Below are 17,728 nucleotides of genomic sequence, written 5' to 3' on the forward strand. Positions count from 1 at the left end.
AATAAGCTACAGTTTAAAAGATGTGATGACATGACGAGGTACTATCAGCATAATGATTTACAAGGATGCCAAGATTACAAGTTAAATCCTCCTAACTAGACTGAGATAAACGGGGCAAGTGAATAGCAGGAAAGAATGAGTTAAGTAGAAAGGGAAGATAACGAGTTTTTTAGAGCTTGCAACTCATTGACCCACATACTTGTGGGTATGTTTAAAGAGGAGCCTGGGGAGGCCAATCCTCAAGTCACTCAACTCAATTACAACAACAAATGCGAGACTCTATTGATAAGCAACATGAACAGTTTCAATACTGGTTCATGGAAAATTGGAGGAACATCGAAAGCCAACGCATTAAGCATGAACAACGGAGAGCTAACCTGTCTCAACGAATTAGAGAAACTTATCGCTCTAATCGTGGAACTACTTCCTGTAGATGTATTTCTAAGTTGGTGAGAGACTCCCCGTTGACAAACTGGTCACATAGTGCTCAAGAAAAACCCTTAACGCTTGGAACACCACCCCTAACACTAGTAACTAAGCAAGAACAAAGAAAACACCAGGCAAGGAGAGCTCGTGGAGGGAAGGTGCCTTTGAGCAAGAGCCCAAAAAGACTCGGCTTAAGGATGCCAACCAATGAGCCATCCACCTAATATTGAACGACCTCGCAACAATGAGAGAACCAACATGACTCATCCACCAAGTCTTTCTCAACATTCTCATGAAACCAGGCCTTGAGACCCTACAAGGAGAAAGGGATCTACTACTCAAACTGAAGAAAGTAGCAGGAGATGCTACTTTGAATTGAAGGCGACGATATCTGGTAGGTAAAGTCCAATGAGCCACTTCATGCTCGAAAGTACGTACTTCTGAGATGAAAGGGGTGAGTTTTGCCGTTACTTTGCCCGTGGCTCCAATGGCCAATAGTATGAATACTTCCCTCAAGTACATGGAGAGAAACTGAACCTGAGCAACTAATTCAATTCTCTTCACACTTATGATCCAGCTTAAGACTACTTTGAGGGAAGTAATCACTACCATGCTTTGAATGAACACTCCTATAGTGGGTCATCTTGAGACGATCTAGACTTCATTCTGGATGCCTCACCAGAGTGCCTTCGTGACCCCGCGGTTTGGAGATGAGCTAAGAGCTCGATTCCTTCTTCCACTTCAAATTCACTCTTTCTTGCTTGCATTTTCGATGCTCTAACGACTTTTTGCAACTGTCTCCTCCATTATTGGAAACTCCAACAATGTGTATAATGTAATATGATGAATAAGGTGGCTGGTACCTTTTCTTTCTTCTATTCCCCTAGGGTACACCTCATTTACACTAATTAGAAAGCCCAACAACTCCCCTCTGGCCCACTAGTTCTCTATATCCCATTCTCACATTAGCCAGGTAGCATAGATTTAAGTGACTGCCACCTCCGCGCTAACTCGGCTGAAAAAAATTCTCACTGCACTTTGTCCACGTTACTTCTCAGAATGCTAAATTTATTGCAACAATTTCTTCAGCAATTTATTCCAGTTTTAGCTTCAATATCCATTTTAGCCTAGCATTCATTTACTTTCATGTATCACTTTAACTTTTCTTTACTAAACAACAAAAAAACAAACAATATTTAGTTAAATAAGAATTAGCTAAAACTAACAATTTACAAGACTCAAAAAGCTAACATACTAAACAAAAAATTAAGATATAAACTAATCAACTTAACAAATAAATACACTTTCATTACTCTTTTCATGATAAATCAAGTTTAAAGCCACTAAAAATCAAGTTTATTACAGAGTTATCATAAATCTACATACTCCACGAGATAATATTATTTATGAGTTTTTGTTGTGTGGCTTTATAAATCATTCTTTTCTCTTCTCCTTTGAGTGAATCCCTATTTATAAGAATATAGTGGTGGTTACTCAACCTTATCTTAGTGAAAAATTACACTTGATGGGTGGTTAATGCCCACATTTCACATATAACTGAACATTTAGATAAGTATAAAAAACTAATTTTATTTAAGATACAAAGAATGGTCTTTGACTTGCTCATACCATGTTACTTGTGAACAGATGCATTATTGTGTGTATAATATGAGGTGATGCATCACTGAGTGTGTAATACGAGGATATGTATTGATGAGCATGTATTACGAGGAGATGCATTGTTGTTGTGTAATAAGAAGAGATGCATCGTGGACTATATGTATTACAAGAAGATACAATGTTGAACATGTATTACGTGGACTATGTATTACGAGAAGATATAATGTTGAACATGTATTGCGAGAAAATACATTGCTGACTATGTGGTATGATGAGATGCATTGCTGCTGTGTAATACGAGGAGATGCATTCCTAAGTGTGTAATACGAGGAGATGCATTACTGATTGTGTGATACGAGGAGATACATTTCTTACTGTATAATGCAAGGAAATGCATTCCTGACTGTGTAATATGAGGAGATGCATTGCAGACTGTGTAATACGATGAAATATTCATGACTGTTTAATACAAGGAGATGCATTCCTGACTGTGTAATATGAGAAAATGCAATATCTTTGTATTACAACCAAGTACAAGATCTTTGTATTACGACCAGCCACAAGATCCTTGTATTACGACCAGCTACAAGATCTTTATATTATGAGATGTTGAATATTTATCAAAATAACATCCCGACAATATTGAAATATCTCACTTCATGAACTTTGTGATCCTTATGTAGATGAGGTCACCTCACGTGTTGAATCCTAAATTTATTCAACTAGTCTCACAATACATTTGTTACAAGATTTATTATTTATGTCACGTGTCATACAATTAGACTTGTTTATTAATAAATAGTCTAAAAAATAAGTATAATAATCTCCGTTATTGAAAAATTATATCACAAATTCCTATTTTTAATATAGGACTTATTTTCATAATAATGTGCATGATAATTTACTACTTAATGGGCTCGTTTGGGCAACGTATTAGGTCGTATTGTATTGTATTGTATTATATTGAATTGTATTTTATGCAATATTTTTATGTGAAACTATACGTGGTTTTAACTTTTATGGACAGCTAAATATATAATATTATAGTATAAATTAAAGTTTAACATAGTATAATATAAAAATATGATATATAATCCAATTCAATATAATACAATACAATACAATACGACCTAATACGGCGTTCCAAACGAGCCCAATTAGTCATATAGTACTAATAATCTCTTAATTTCCATGTTTAATCATGTCTTATTACACAAACCAAGCGGAAAACAAACTTAATTATTTAGTGTTGGATAATAATTTTACTTTGAGAAAATTCAGTCGGCAACTTTTTCTACTGTTATATAATGATATAATTTATAATAACAAGCTCTTTCTTTAAGTTAAATAAATAAATAAAAACCTTAGTATATGAATTTGATCCTAGCTAGTACGCATTATAAAATGGTGAATTTTTAACATGTGTAAATTATATAAATTTCCAAATGTTTATAGAATTAAAATAAACTAATATAAAATGAAAATACAAAAATAAAATGATCGTCATCATGTCATAATTAGATATGCTTAGAAAGAATTACAAAAAAAATGAGTAGAAATTTGTCCAAAATATTTAGTGAATCAAATTAACAGGAGACGAAGGTGTTGCCGAAGTTCAATCCGTCAAACTCCATAGCCAATATTCTTATTTATTTCTTGTTCATGGTCTTGCTATCATCAGTAGTCCTAGTCTCCTTCGGTGAGAGGGGTTTCTTATCTTGATTATCAGTAGTACTAGTCACGAAGGTCTCCCCAAAATTCAGTCCATCAAACTCCAAACCCAATCTCATTTCATTCTTCTTCTTCATTGCCAGAGATTTGTGATCTTCATCACTACTCATCATCACTTTGTTCTTTGTCGACGCTTTGTTATTCATCAACCAAGAAGAAAAAAATTTCTCCCCAAATAAGATTTCAGCACCCCTAATTTCGAAGCTACTAAACAGAGAATTTATTGTGGAAAATGTTATTATTAATTTGTGAAATTAATTTGATTAAATCCTAAAATGAGCCCTTGAAACTTGAAATAGAGAGTGTATTATTAGTTGTATACGTAGGCAGTAATAATATTTGAGTTTGTGAAAGAGGAAAAGGGGTATATTTATAGAGAACTAATTTACTGATAGTTTCTTATTTCTTTTAGGATTAGGATTTATAATACGTTACGTTGGCGTCAAGAAAAAAGCAGGCCTAACTGATTTATTTTTTAATTAAATTTGAAAGAAAAAAAAAAAGAAAAAGATATAATCATATAAATATACATATAGCACATATAATTATCTTTTAAATAACACACCCGTCATTGACATTATTTTAGTTTAAAGCATACTAAATAAAAAAAATAATAATAAAATCTTAAAAAAGATCGAAATGAATATTGTGTGTCAATACATTTTCATTATTTAGTTAGTTATATATAAATTAACAAGCCGCTCGGTTAAAAAAAAATATATTATTTTAAAGATGTTTTTTCTTATATTTAAATCTTGTAAAAAATATATATTTTCATTATTTGATCATTTATTCCTTTTAAATTTTTAGGTATGATATGATAGATCTGTTTTCTCGTCTTTTCTGTTTTATTTTTTAATAACGTCTTCTGTGTTTTATTATTTTTTGGTTCTTAAGTGTAAAATATCTATTTTTAATTTTAAGAAATATATTATTATTAAAATTTATTAGTAAAACAATGAGCATACTTTTGCCTTCGTACAATTTTACAATTAATGTTTCTTAAAATGACAATATATAATAATTGGGACATGATTTTGTCCCATCTTTGTACCTTTACGGAATGTATTTCGTGATGTACGGACAATGGATTAGATGAAGGAGTTATTTGATCTAAGGCCTGAGATTGATCTAAGGGTAATTGGGGTTAAAAAATAATAACCTACCCTGACACACATCTAATATACACTGAGACCCATGTAATGTATCACGGAATACATTCCGTAAAAGTACATTACGGAACAAAATCGTGTCCCTATAATAATTTTACATAAGTAATTTATAAAGATATTTTTATATAAATTTATTATTGTGACGATACTTTTATTTTTGGGTAAACATCATTTTCAACATTGTTATTATTTTGGATTAGTTAATAACTAGTAAACAACAACGTGAATGTTAAAAAAAAAAAAAATTATATAAATAAATGATGTATTTTATTTAATAATATTTAAATAATAAAATTTTATTAAATTTTAATTTTAAAAATTTTTTATATAATTTTTTTTTTTGAAAAATATAAGAAGTAATTAAGTAGATGTAAATCACGATCTAGACAACAACGTAGTCATTACTAACAAAACTGGAGAAAAATTACAATTTTATAAATTTTTGGTACTTATGTCGCTAAAAATATTATTAGATTTATGTCACTTACAAATTCAAAAGATTGGGTACTTATGCTGCAATTTACTCAAAAATCTTCTTGTGATTCTCTCATACTGATAAAATAAGTCATCCCTTGTTGTGTTATCTCTATAAAGATCCAAAACTGATGTTATCATCGTACTCCACCTGATGTAATAAATAATAAAATAATTATTCAACCAAACTATTAAAAAAATTTATCAATATTTTTAATTTGTGATCATTACTAATTTTTAATGTAACTGTTAACGTGGATTTTCGTTAACTAATAAATAAGTACTTTTGTAATAAATGATCTCCAAAATTAATTAAGTAATAATTAATAATAATAATAATAGTACAATAAATGACCAGAGAATTTTTATGTGGTTGAAGTTAATTCTTCATAGTCCACGAGTCCATCTTATTCTACGTTGATAAATTTTATATAGAATACAATAAATTATTTTACAGAATGAATAATAGATATAATTCTCTATCTATTTCCGAAAATGGTTGTCCTTTATTCCTTGGGTTTTGTCTCTATTTATACTAGTCTAGGATGTAAGTTATTCTCTTGAGATCTTATCACTTGTAACTATTCGTGAAACATGGATAATTCCTACGTTTCATCTTTACGCACATGAGATAATTACAAGTAACTTCTCATAACCACACTTTTAACTTTATCCACAAACGGTTATGATGACTATGTTTCATACTCCTCGTAGTATGACAATTTTTGTTTACACTTTATCGCAAGCCAGCGTCTAAGTATATGTTGTAGTATTCCTTGCGTTCTTCTATTAATATTGAGTGAGGCACACGCGTTGTCACACCAAGAAAATTGTGAGGTGAAGGTGTTGTATTTAGTCTTTCAATATACTCACGTGTATGTGTGTCAATGAGTTACAAGCTCTTTGGATAACTCATTATCTACTCTTGCCAAATAATTTGTTTATGTGTTCTGTGTAGTCCAAGATGGACTTTCTTTGTTTGTCTTGCTGGTCTCATCAATTGGATGTTATCATTCATGTCTCGCCATTGTTTATAGGAGGGTGAGTTTGAATATTTTTACCAACTGTACTTTTCTAGGCGAGTTGTCTGAATGCATTTATTGTTGCATAATGCAGGCTGGTTCATATTCTAACTATATTACACGTGTCAACACCATATTGCTACTCAAAATATGAGTAAAAAAATAGCTCCCTAAAAAGTATTTTTTTTAAAAAAATAAAAAGGACTTTTTAAATGCCTTGAGGTTACGATCATATTTTTCTCATTTTAAAACTGCATGCTTTATTTTTAGCAATTTATAACTTCAAGGTAATATTATTTTAGCATTTATTACTCTGACCTTTCTCTTTCCAATAGTTCCCATCCGTTCGATCTATCATCATTGTGATCGAACAATTTTTATCTTTTGGGTATAAAATCCAAAATCCCTTTAATTTTGCCATTTTCACCCACGAAGCTCTCGAAACTCAAAAGAATCTCACCCATCTTTTTTCTAAGATTTCATGCCCTCACTGTCCCTCACATATTTTCTTCGAATTTCGATTGATTTCATTTTTTAATCCCAAAAATTCCATGGTCCAGGCCCCTTGCACCAGGAGTTTTCTTCAAGAAGCCCTTCAAGACCCAAATTTTTTCGTCGAACCTGTTACACCCAAAATTCGGCTAGAGGACACGTGTCAAGATTAAGGGAATATGAATCAATGCAATTGCTTTTCATGGAATAACTCATTAATTACGTAAGTATCAGAGTATATTTGTAACCCGCTGACTGTAAGGTCTTAGGCGAGGAATTAATGTACAAACTGACACTTAGTATATTAGCGAGAAACCATATGTCGCTAAATGCGAATAGCGAGGCACCAAAGAAAGCGACATGTATCAATCGTGAAAGTCCTTAGCGTACAAAGAACAAACTAAGTGTAAAAGTCGGATCAGTTCAAGAACAAGTAAGCGAGGTGACCGTCTCGTTATGGGAAGATTTCATATAACTTCATCATGTTAGTGTCAGCGAGGCTTACAATCCCAACGAGCCAGACTATAGCATTCAAGTGAGCCTCGAAGAATTCTTTGAGGATAAGAACCGCAATCGAAACCAAACATATATCATCGACCTCGAAAGGAAGAACGGTCCCAACTCGCTATTGAGAATTTGAGATCACTGGAACCAAGTTTCTGTCGAGACATCTCCAGATAAAACAGCTAAAGACATGTTTAATACACGATTGTTTTGACCTAATAAAAGCGGAAAAATCATAGCTATATGATTTTCAAATCATAAACCGCATTTACACTACGTGATATGTAATCAAATCCCATGATTTTAGGGATGATTGTTGTAAACATATTCCGGTCAACTTTGTAATTAATTGCCCACTATGTAATTAGAAATAGTGACAAACAAGATCAAAAAAGGGAGGAAAAAACTCATACAAGAGAATTCCTAAAAAAACAATCAGAAATCTGAATAAGATTAACTCGTGGACTATGCAGAATTTTAACTGCAAAACCACGTAAAAAACTTTGTGTTCATATCTTTATTTCTATAGCTTTATTTTTCTGTGTGAAATTACTACTATGAGGCTCAAATTTAGTTAACGAAAATTTAGGGCTAGAAACATTTAAGGTTGTGTGATTTGCAGGTCTCGAGTTTAACTTTGCTCTATTTTTTCAAGAAATTTTTTGGGGTATTATAATTTGACAATACCATGTCCTATTTTAATCCAACTCCCAAACCCCTTAGAATCAAACTATCCTTAATTACAGGTCGTAGTTTTAAGCCTCAAATTCTCAAACCTCAGTCTATACGTAAAATCAAATGATAGAAAAATTAGCAAGCACCTAATTAGGACCAATCAGGAAGAGGTATACACCTATTCAATTCTTGAATGAAGTCATATATAGAAGATAGGCGTCATTGTCAGCAAGAAGCAGCTTGGCCTGAATCGCTCAACTTAGTAAATTTACCCTTAGCAAGGCCATTATATTTACCACAAGTCATTGTTGCTTTTCCACCAAGTTACTTAGAATTTAAATTCATGGCTTCTAAAGTTCGCAAATCCAAGATGCCCTAGAATCATACTGTTACATTTGAAGCATAAATGATCGAGTCTAGGTTTAGATAATTTTTCCATTATGTTGGGGATGTTTAAGATCTTATGACATTAGGAACGAGAAAGGATGTCACATTCGCTCAGTTGCACCTGGTGAATTTAGTTGTTTCCCTCTAGAATGTGTCTTAAAGGACGAGGGTTGCAGCACCAGCGAGTCTTCAAACAATAGACAGGGAACACTGAATATAAGTTTGAAGAGTTGGGTCACAAACGGTCTAGAATGTCGGTGGAGCCTTGATTTTATTTTCAGATAGTAAAGTAATCTGAACTTAGTGGGATGTTATAAATTATTTTAGAAATGCACTCAACTACTTATTTTGTTTTTAAATATGAATGATCATTCGCTTTTTGCATATTTATTGTAAAATATGTTGTATATTTCTAAACAGTTTTGAATCTTTTCAATTAATGCATCAAAAATAGTATTTTGTAAAATAAGACAAAATATCAGGACATTACATGATCGAATATCCATAACTAGCTATTGTGTGTTTTTGGGAGAAATTTTGTGGTTTGCCAGTCAAAGAAAGAAAGTACTATTTTAAGGTCTTCTACTGAGACTAAATTCATAAGCATGGCAATAGTTGTTTATGAAATCACACGAATATAGTCTCTTCTTTCAGAACTTAAAATGAAGTCCTCTCTCACTCCATCTATTTGGTGTGACAATCTCAGCTCTGTAATGTTAGCAGCAAACTCGATTCTTTATGCTAGAACAAAACATATCGAGATTGATCTATACTTTGTTCATGACAAAGTTCTCATTAAAGAAATCAAAATATCTCATGTTCTAGTAGACTTTTAAATTGCAGATTGCCTCACTAAACTTATATCGAGCAATCATTTTCCTACGCATCAAGACATGTCTTATGATTAAGTACACTTACTTTAAGGGGGACTGCCAAGGAAAAAGAAGTTGAGTCATCTTAAACTTGCTTTATTTTTTGTTATTACTTTTCAATACTGTTACTAAATGGTTTCAGTTAGTTAGTTTAGTTTTCTAAGATTATCTTTTGGTGATTGGTGAGGTGGTACTGTAAGGGTATTCACAGATTAATTAATTTGGTCTAGAATTTCAATTTTTCAAATCAAATTACAGTGTTACGTTTACCAATTAAATGATCAAACCAATCCACTCAAAACTGATTAATTTAGTTCAAAACTATAGTTTATATTTCGTAGTTGTTGTAAATTTTTTTTTACAATAATTGTTTATTTTTCTGGTAACTTTATTTACTTTTAATAAATTTATAATACATAAATAACAATAAAAAATTATTATCATAACAATATTAACAATATTAGGTCAATATCAAAATTCTATCAAGTTTTTCTCAAATGTCAACATTTTATTTATATAATAGGTAAAAAAATATAATATATATTGTATTAGCTCCCATTAAGTATATATAAAATAATTATACACATTGATTTGATTTGAATCGCTATTGAAATTTCTAAAACCGTACGTGATCGAATTGAAGAATTTTAAATAGTCCGACTAGACTAAATCATTCACACTAAATTTATTTAGTGTGGTCTAAAATAATTTGGCTCAAATTAATTAAGATTTAGAAATAGAGATGGAAAGTTCGCTTCACGTTCTCTTATACATTTCTTTACAGAATATAGTGGAAATTCACATGGGCCAAAAATATTTAATTTGATAATAAATTATCAAAGTAGCTACGTTACTTCATTCCATAGTATAGTTGGTGGATAAGATATGATAACACAATATATATATTTTATTAAGTTGTTTTATTTTATTTGTGAACATATTTTAATTATTAATTACTAGTGGTACTGGTAGTAACATGAATTAGATTCACACCTGACATACATTCCATATCCATCTAATTATATAGCAATACAAAAACATATCCAATTTAACTAAAAATCAATACTTATCTCCTTCCGCCTCTTTATTTTTACATTATTTTTAAATAAATAAACAAATGTTGGAATACATATCCATTACCATTTTTATTTTTATTAATTAATATACAATAATCAAATATTCATATCCATTAAATCATGTGATACGATATTACCATTTTGAATCACAAGTTAGATCATCTTTAATACAAAATTTTAGATATTTTATTAAATTTGACATTAAAAATAAATAAATATTATATTTAATATAATATTTATAATTGTACTCCAATACATAATAATAATTTAAGATGTAAATTAATCTGAAAATAAAAAATATTAATATTATTAACAAGTTAAATATTTAAAAAAAATTAATTAAAATTTTTATTCTCAAACTAATAATATAATTATATCACATGAGTCTAAACTAAAATAATGTACCATATAATAAAATTTATATATCATATAAGTAAAAAATATATATAACATGCTAATAAATTATATGCGTTAACAAAAGACAATAGAAAATATAACTTAAATATCATTTTAAGAAGATGAAATACTGTTTAACAAAAAAAAATACATATACTATTTACCAAAACATATATATACTAACAATAATAATAAAAAAAAAGATATATTACTAACAAATATATATATGGGTGCACTCTTAATGGGTATTACTTATGAATGGGTAAAATTAAAAAATTTTGAGTTTTTATACTTAAATTTTTTATCTAATTAAAATAATCTCTCATTTTTATATCATATGGGCTGAGATTGTTCCATCGGTAAAAAAAATTAAAAAAAAAAAGTTTTTTAGCAAGAAAAATAAGAAAAGTTTAAGTTAAATATTTTTGTATGAACATATTTTTGATATAGTGTAAAAAGAGATATTTTTTAATATATTTTTTTAATTAAGTAGTTAAATTAAGCATAGAAATTCAAATTTGTGATTTTATTATTCGTTATTAGATCAAAATTCGATGGTTTGATATTTTTAAAATTAATATTTATAGTTAAATTTGTTTAGTAACCATTCATGGGTAATACCTATTAAGAAGTGTTCCATATATATATACTAACCAAATTATATACTACAACTAAAATATATATATAATAACAACAAAATTATATATCACCATTGTATATAATAAAATAGAAAAGAATAATATTATTTAATAAATAAATGATATGTCATATAATTAAAATATATAAAACTAATAATTTATTTTATGTAGCATACAAATAAAATTATATATCTACATTGAAATATATGTATTATATTAACAAAATTATATATCACTATTATACATTATAAAATAAAATAAATATCATTTAAAAATAATAATATATCATATATAAAAAATATGTATATATACCAATAACCTACATCAATTTATAAAAAAAAAAAAAATTGACATAACTTTAAAATAAAAAGAATTTTAACAAAAACTAATGTAAATATATCATAATACTTGATATGTTTCTAATTCTAAAAAAAAAAAAATTAAAATATTATAGATTTTTTTATGTTAAGACAATATAAGTAATAAATATAGTAAAAAGGTTGTTTCTTATAAGTTGTAAAATGAGAACATTTACATACTGATAAGATTTAGGGTCATCTATTATAATTTTTTTTTAATTGTAAAAATATGATAAAGTGTTGTTTTGTGTTAAATGTAGCACAATTTTATATTATAATAATGTCATATAGGAATGCTAGTTTGTTTTAGTTAAAAAAGAAAAGAATAGTCAAAGTTAGCTAAAAAGGAAGTCAAAGTACTAAAAATGTTGACTTTGTTGAAATAATAAGAAGACCAGCGTGGCCGCCTCACGCGATTTTAGGAGGTAACGTCGTCTTTTCTTGCTTTACTATATAGTCAGTCCCTCATTCCCTCTTCTTTATATAAATAAACCCTTCAAATTCTAATTCAATCCAAAGATTTCTAATCATTTTAGATATAAAATAAATACTCTTTTCGATCGATCCTATCCACAATGAATTCTCTCTTCAGTTGTTTCGATGTTTTTTGCGCTGAAGTTATGTTGGGCAAGACTCTCAAGACCTCCTCCTTCGCTTCTCCTTTTTCTCCCGTGAACAATAAAGCACTGGATGTCGATAATAAGGTCTTCATCTGTGAACAAGATCGCAAGTCTTTGCCGGCGGCCAATGATCAGGGAAAGAAGAAGGTGATCAGATCGGCCCCGGAATTTGATGGATTGAACTGTTTCGAGACTTTCGTCTCTTATTGATGAGATATATTCATTTGTACCCAGACAATTTTGATTCTTTCTCTTCTTTCTACCTAGCTAACTTGAATCAATATACGATTCTTTTATTATTTTACTACTATACATTCTATTCTTTATTCTATTCTTTGTTGTAATAAATTTAGTGACATTTATTTTTTATGGAAAAAAGTATTCTGTTCTTAATTTTTATGTTCATTCATATATACTCTGTTTCAAACAAAATTTCATTGTTATAGTTTCCTAGTCTATACATATATAGACTATTCATGATCTAATCATTTAAACTACATATAGTACTAAGGTACTTTAAGATTTATGCGTAAAATACACATAGCCATATGTTATGTATAATAATCTCTTAACTGTGAGGATAGTTGATAGACTACATGATCTGCGTGAACTATTAAAACCAAATTCAGTCCTAATTGGACTAAACGAGTTGTTCATTAGTCTAAGTGAGTGAGGTTGGTGTGAACTCATTTTGTCTCTGAAATGGTGTGAATTTGATCTGAATGAAGTCAAAACTTGGACTGAATAAGTTATGAACCTATAGTGTGATTTGTGAACTGTGAAGCTCTCCAAACTAGGTTCGAATGAGGTCTAAACAAAAATTTCTAGCTACTATTGTAGGATCATAACATGAAAAAGATTGTAGCATCAACAGTTAACCTTAAGAATACTTATATTCAATTTTATCTACCACTCAGAAGGCACAACAGTAGAAACTGTTGCAGTAGGTTCATTCAATCTCCTAATTTGAGCACTCAACTATTGTGCAAGGTCAGTCGCAGAGAACTTTTTATTTCCAACCACTAACAGCAATTTAATGGTAAATCATCGAAGAACAAAAGAACTAGCAACGAAACAAAACAAAACAAGATCGTGTCACATAGACAAAACTAAAACACTTAAAACTATATCATAGAGACATGACTAATAAAACACTCAAAATCATGTTACAGAGACAAGACTAATTGCAATAGCAAAATACAACCCAAACCAAGCAACACAACCCAAGGAAGATCAGCGGGCCTAACCGAAGAAAAAAGACAACCTCGAGAAATCCTAATTTTTTTTTATATAAAGTTAGTTTATATTTAGAATAAAATTTGAACATTTTATTATTAATTTAAAAAAAAGTAAAAAAGAAAAAAATCAATTGAAATACCTCCTATGTGTAGAAGAAATAACTATTCTCTAGAGATAGTAGGAAAATGATTGCCGCCAATTAAACATAAGTATCACAAAACTAAAGGAATTCAATTTCATAAAACAAAATTTATAATTAAAAATGGTGGAAGTGTCATAAAAAATAACAAGGTCGACCTCTTATTTACATCCAATAGCAACTTAATTTGTAGTAAAGTCTAAAATAAAATAATAATGTCAATAAATAATATTTATCTAATTATTAAAATTTTATTATGAGATTAATTATAACTTTGTAGCTAGTGTAATTTAAATCTCATGTCTAAAGCAGGCCGGCCCAAGCCTAGGGCCCCCAAAATTTAGTTTAAGTGTTAGTTGTTTGGGCTTAATTTAGTATATATTTTTTGGGAAATTTACAAAAATATTGGAATTTTAGTTAATTTTTACAAAAATACTGTCACACGAATTTTTTTCAAAAATACTGTGTTTTTATAAAACACCAATAGAACACAAAACAGAACAATTCAAAAAAACAGTAGAACAACTAAAAAATATTAGTAGAACACCAGTAAAACCTTAGCACAGTATACTGCAGTATGAAATTTATAAAAAACACAGTAAAAAAATAAAAAAAATATCGCCTGACAGTATATTTGTAAAAAAATAATTAAAGTTAGTATACTATGGAAATTTCCCTTTGATTAATCTACTAACAATTATGGGGATATAATTTTGTACAGCTAAAAAAAATAAAAATGGGTTGCTGGGATGGCCCATATAAAAGACAGTTAAATAAAAGTAAAAAAAAAAAACAAAATAATTATAGTCTTCTCTTTATCTTGTACCAAAAGAAAATAAGTAAAGAAAAAGAAAGACCAATCACCGACGAAATCAGATGATTTTTCTCTTCTCTTCTTTTTTTCTTTTCAAACAGGAAATAAAGATTAAAGAGAAATTATAAAATCTAATTCAGAAAAAAAGTTTGTATTCAAATACATTAAGATATGTTAAAATTTACTTTCTCGTGGCACTTTAATTTTTCTTTACTAAACAAAAAACAAACAAGATTTAATAAAATATGAATTAGCTAAAACTAACAATTTACAAGACTCAAAAAGCTAACATAATAAATAGAAAAATTAACTTAACAAAAAAAATAGAAAAATTAAGATACAAACTGTTGATTGAGGTTTTCGGCAACCAATAAAATAATAATAATTTAGAGAGCTGTAAGAAATTAAGAGAGAGAGATTTTTACGTGATTGGGGCGTTAATGAGCCTTAGTCCACGAGTCTGTATATTTATGATAGTATTTAATACAGAGAATGTTCTTGGTGAGTTTTTACTCTTCTAGTTCTTATGAAACCCAGAATTCTCGACTATGAGCTTGGGGGGGTATTTATAGTGTTTTTGCGGGGTGATCCCTAGAATTAAGGTACATGCATTTCTGTAACTATCAGTAAAGCCATACATTCCCAGTGAATTTATCATAGGTAATGCATGGTCTAATCCCTAGGTTCTGTAGGAATTTTATGAGGGTAGTCCTTAATCCCTTTTGACTGATGTGATTCTTCACAGAGTAGCCGTTACTAGACTTTATTGATCATAGCCTAGTAGGTACAGATTGGGGGTTGTGCCGTCAGACTTTACTGCGTATGGCAGTTTCAATACGCCTCCTCCCATGCGGCATTAAATTCGAGATGACTGTTCAGATGAAACCTGACACCATCCGGAGATGCTTTGTTGCCATCTTGCTTTCCGGGAGCATACGAGACTTGCATGCCTTCTCCGGGAGGCATGTCTAAGGTAATCCTTCACTTTAAGAAGACTTAGCTGTTTTATTCAAATGCTAAACTTTTTCCGTCCACGTGTCCTCATTCGGTTGGTCCATGTATTTTGGGCAAAATCAGGGGCAACACAAACTAATCAACTTAACAAACAAATACACTTTCATCACTCTTTTCATAATAAATCAAGTTTAAAGCCACTAAAAATCAAGTTTACCATAGAGTTATCATAAATTTACATACTCCACAAGTTAATATTATTTATGAGGTTTTTGTTGTGTTTACGATTTGGCAAAATTTCTATAAATCAGTCTTTCTCTTCTCTTTTCAGTGAACCCCTATTTATAAGAATATGATGGTGGTTACTCAACCTTATCTTAGTGAAAAATTACAATTAATGGGTGGTTAATGCCCACATTTCACATATAACTGAACATTTAGATATGTACAAATAACTATTTTTATATAAGATACTAACAAACAAGATTTAATTAAATAAGAATTAGCTAAAACTAACAATTTACAAGACTCAAAAAGCTAACATACTAAATAGAAAAATTAAGATACAAACTAATCAACTTAACAAACAAATACACTTTCATTACTCTTTTCATGATACATCTAGTTTAAAGCCACTAAAAATCATGTTTACCATAGAGTTATCATAAATTTACATACTCCACGAGTTAACATTATTTATGAGTTTTTTGCTGTATTTACAATTTAGTAAAATTTCTATATATCAGTCTTTTCTCTTCTCCTTTGAGTCTATTTATAAGAATATGATGGTGGTTACTCAACCTTATCTTAGTGAAAAATTACAATTAAAGGGTGATTAATGCCCACATTTCACATATAACTGAACATTTAGATAAGTATAAATAACTATTTTTATTTAAGATACAAAGAAATGACCTTTGACTTGGTTAGACCATGTTATTTGTGAGCAGATGTATTATTGTGTGTGTAATATGAGGTGATGCATCACTTAGTGTGTAATACGAGGAGATGTATTGATGAGCATGTATTGCGAGGAGATGCATTGCTATTGTATAATAAGAAGAGATGCATTGTGGACTATCATGTATTACGAGAAGATAAAATGTTGACCATGTATTATGAGAAAATACATTGTTGACTATGTAATACGATGAAATGCATTGTTGTTGTCTAATACGAGGATGCATTCCTAACTGTGTAATAAGAGGAGATGCATTGCTGACTGTGTGATATGAGGAGATACATTCCTTACTATATAATGCGAAGAAATGCATTCTTGTACGTAATATGAGGAGATGCATTCCAGACTATGTAATACGAGGAGATACATTCATGACTGTTTAATACGAGGAGATGCATTCCTGACTATATAATCAATGTGTAATATGAGAAAATGCAATATATTTGTATTACGACCAGGTACAAGATCTTTGTATTACGACCAGCCACAAGATCCTTGCTTACGACTAGCTATAAAATCTTTGTATTACGAGATGTTGAATGTTTATCGAAATAATCCCTTCAATGTTGAAATATATCTCACTTCATGAACATTGTGCTCCTTATATAGATGAGGTCACTTCACAGGTTGAGTAGTCCTTTGTTTATTCAACTAGTTTCACAATACATTTGTTACAAGATTTATTATTTTATGCCACGTGCAATACAATTCGACTTGTTTATTGAATAGTCTAAAAAATAGGTCTAACAATTTCTATAATTAAAAATTGTATCACAAATTCTTATTTTTAATAAAAAACTTATTTTCATAATGTAGATATAATTATAATTTATTAATTAATTTTAATACATTACTAATAATTTCATAATTTTGATGTTTAATCATGCCTTATTACACAAACCAAGCACAAAACAAGCTTATTTAGGGTTGGATAATAATTTTACTTACTTTGAGAAGAAAATTCCCTCGGCAACTTTTTCTATTGTTATATAATGATATAATTTATAATAACAAGCTCTTTCTCAAGTTAAATAAATAAAAAAAAAATTAATTTGATACTAGTACGCATCATAAAATGGTGAATTTTTAACATGTGTAAATTATATAAATTTCCAAATGTTTATAGAATTAAAATAAACTAATATAAAATGAAAATA

Source organism: Cannabis sativa, chromosome 5, assembly GCF_029168945.1.
Source record: "Cannabis sativa cultivar Pink pepper isolate KNU-18-1 chromosome 5, ASM2916894v1, whole genome shotgun sequence".
NCBI lineage: Eukaryota > Viridiplantae > Streptophyta > Magnoliopsida > Rosales > Cannabaceae > Cannabis > Cannabis sativa.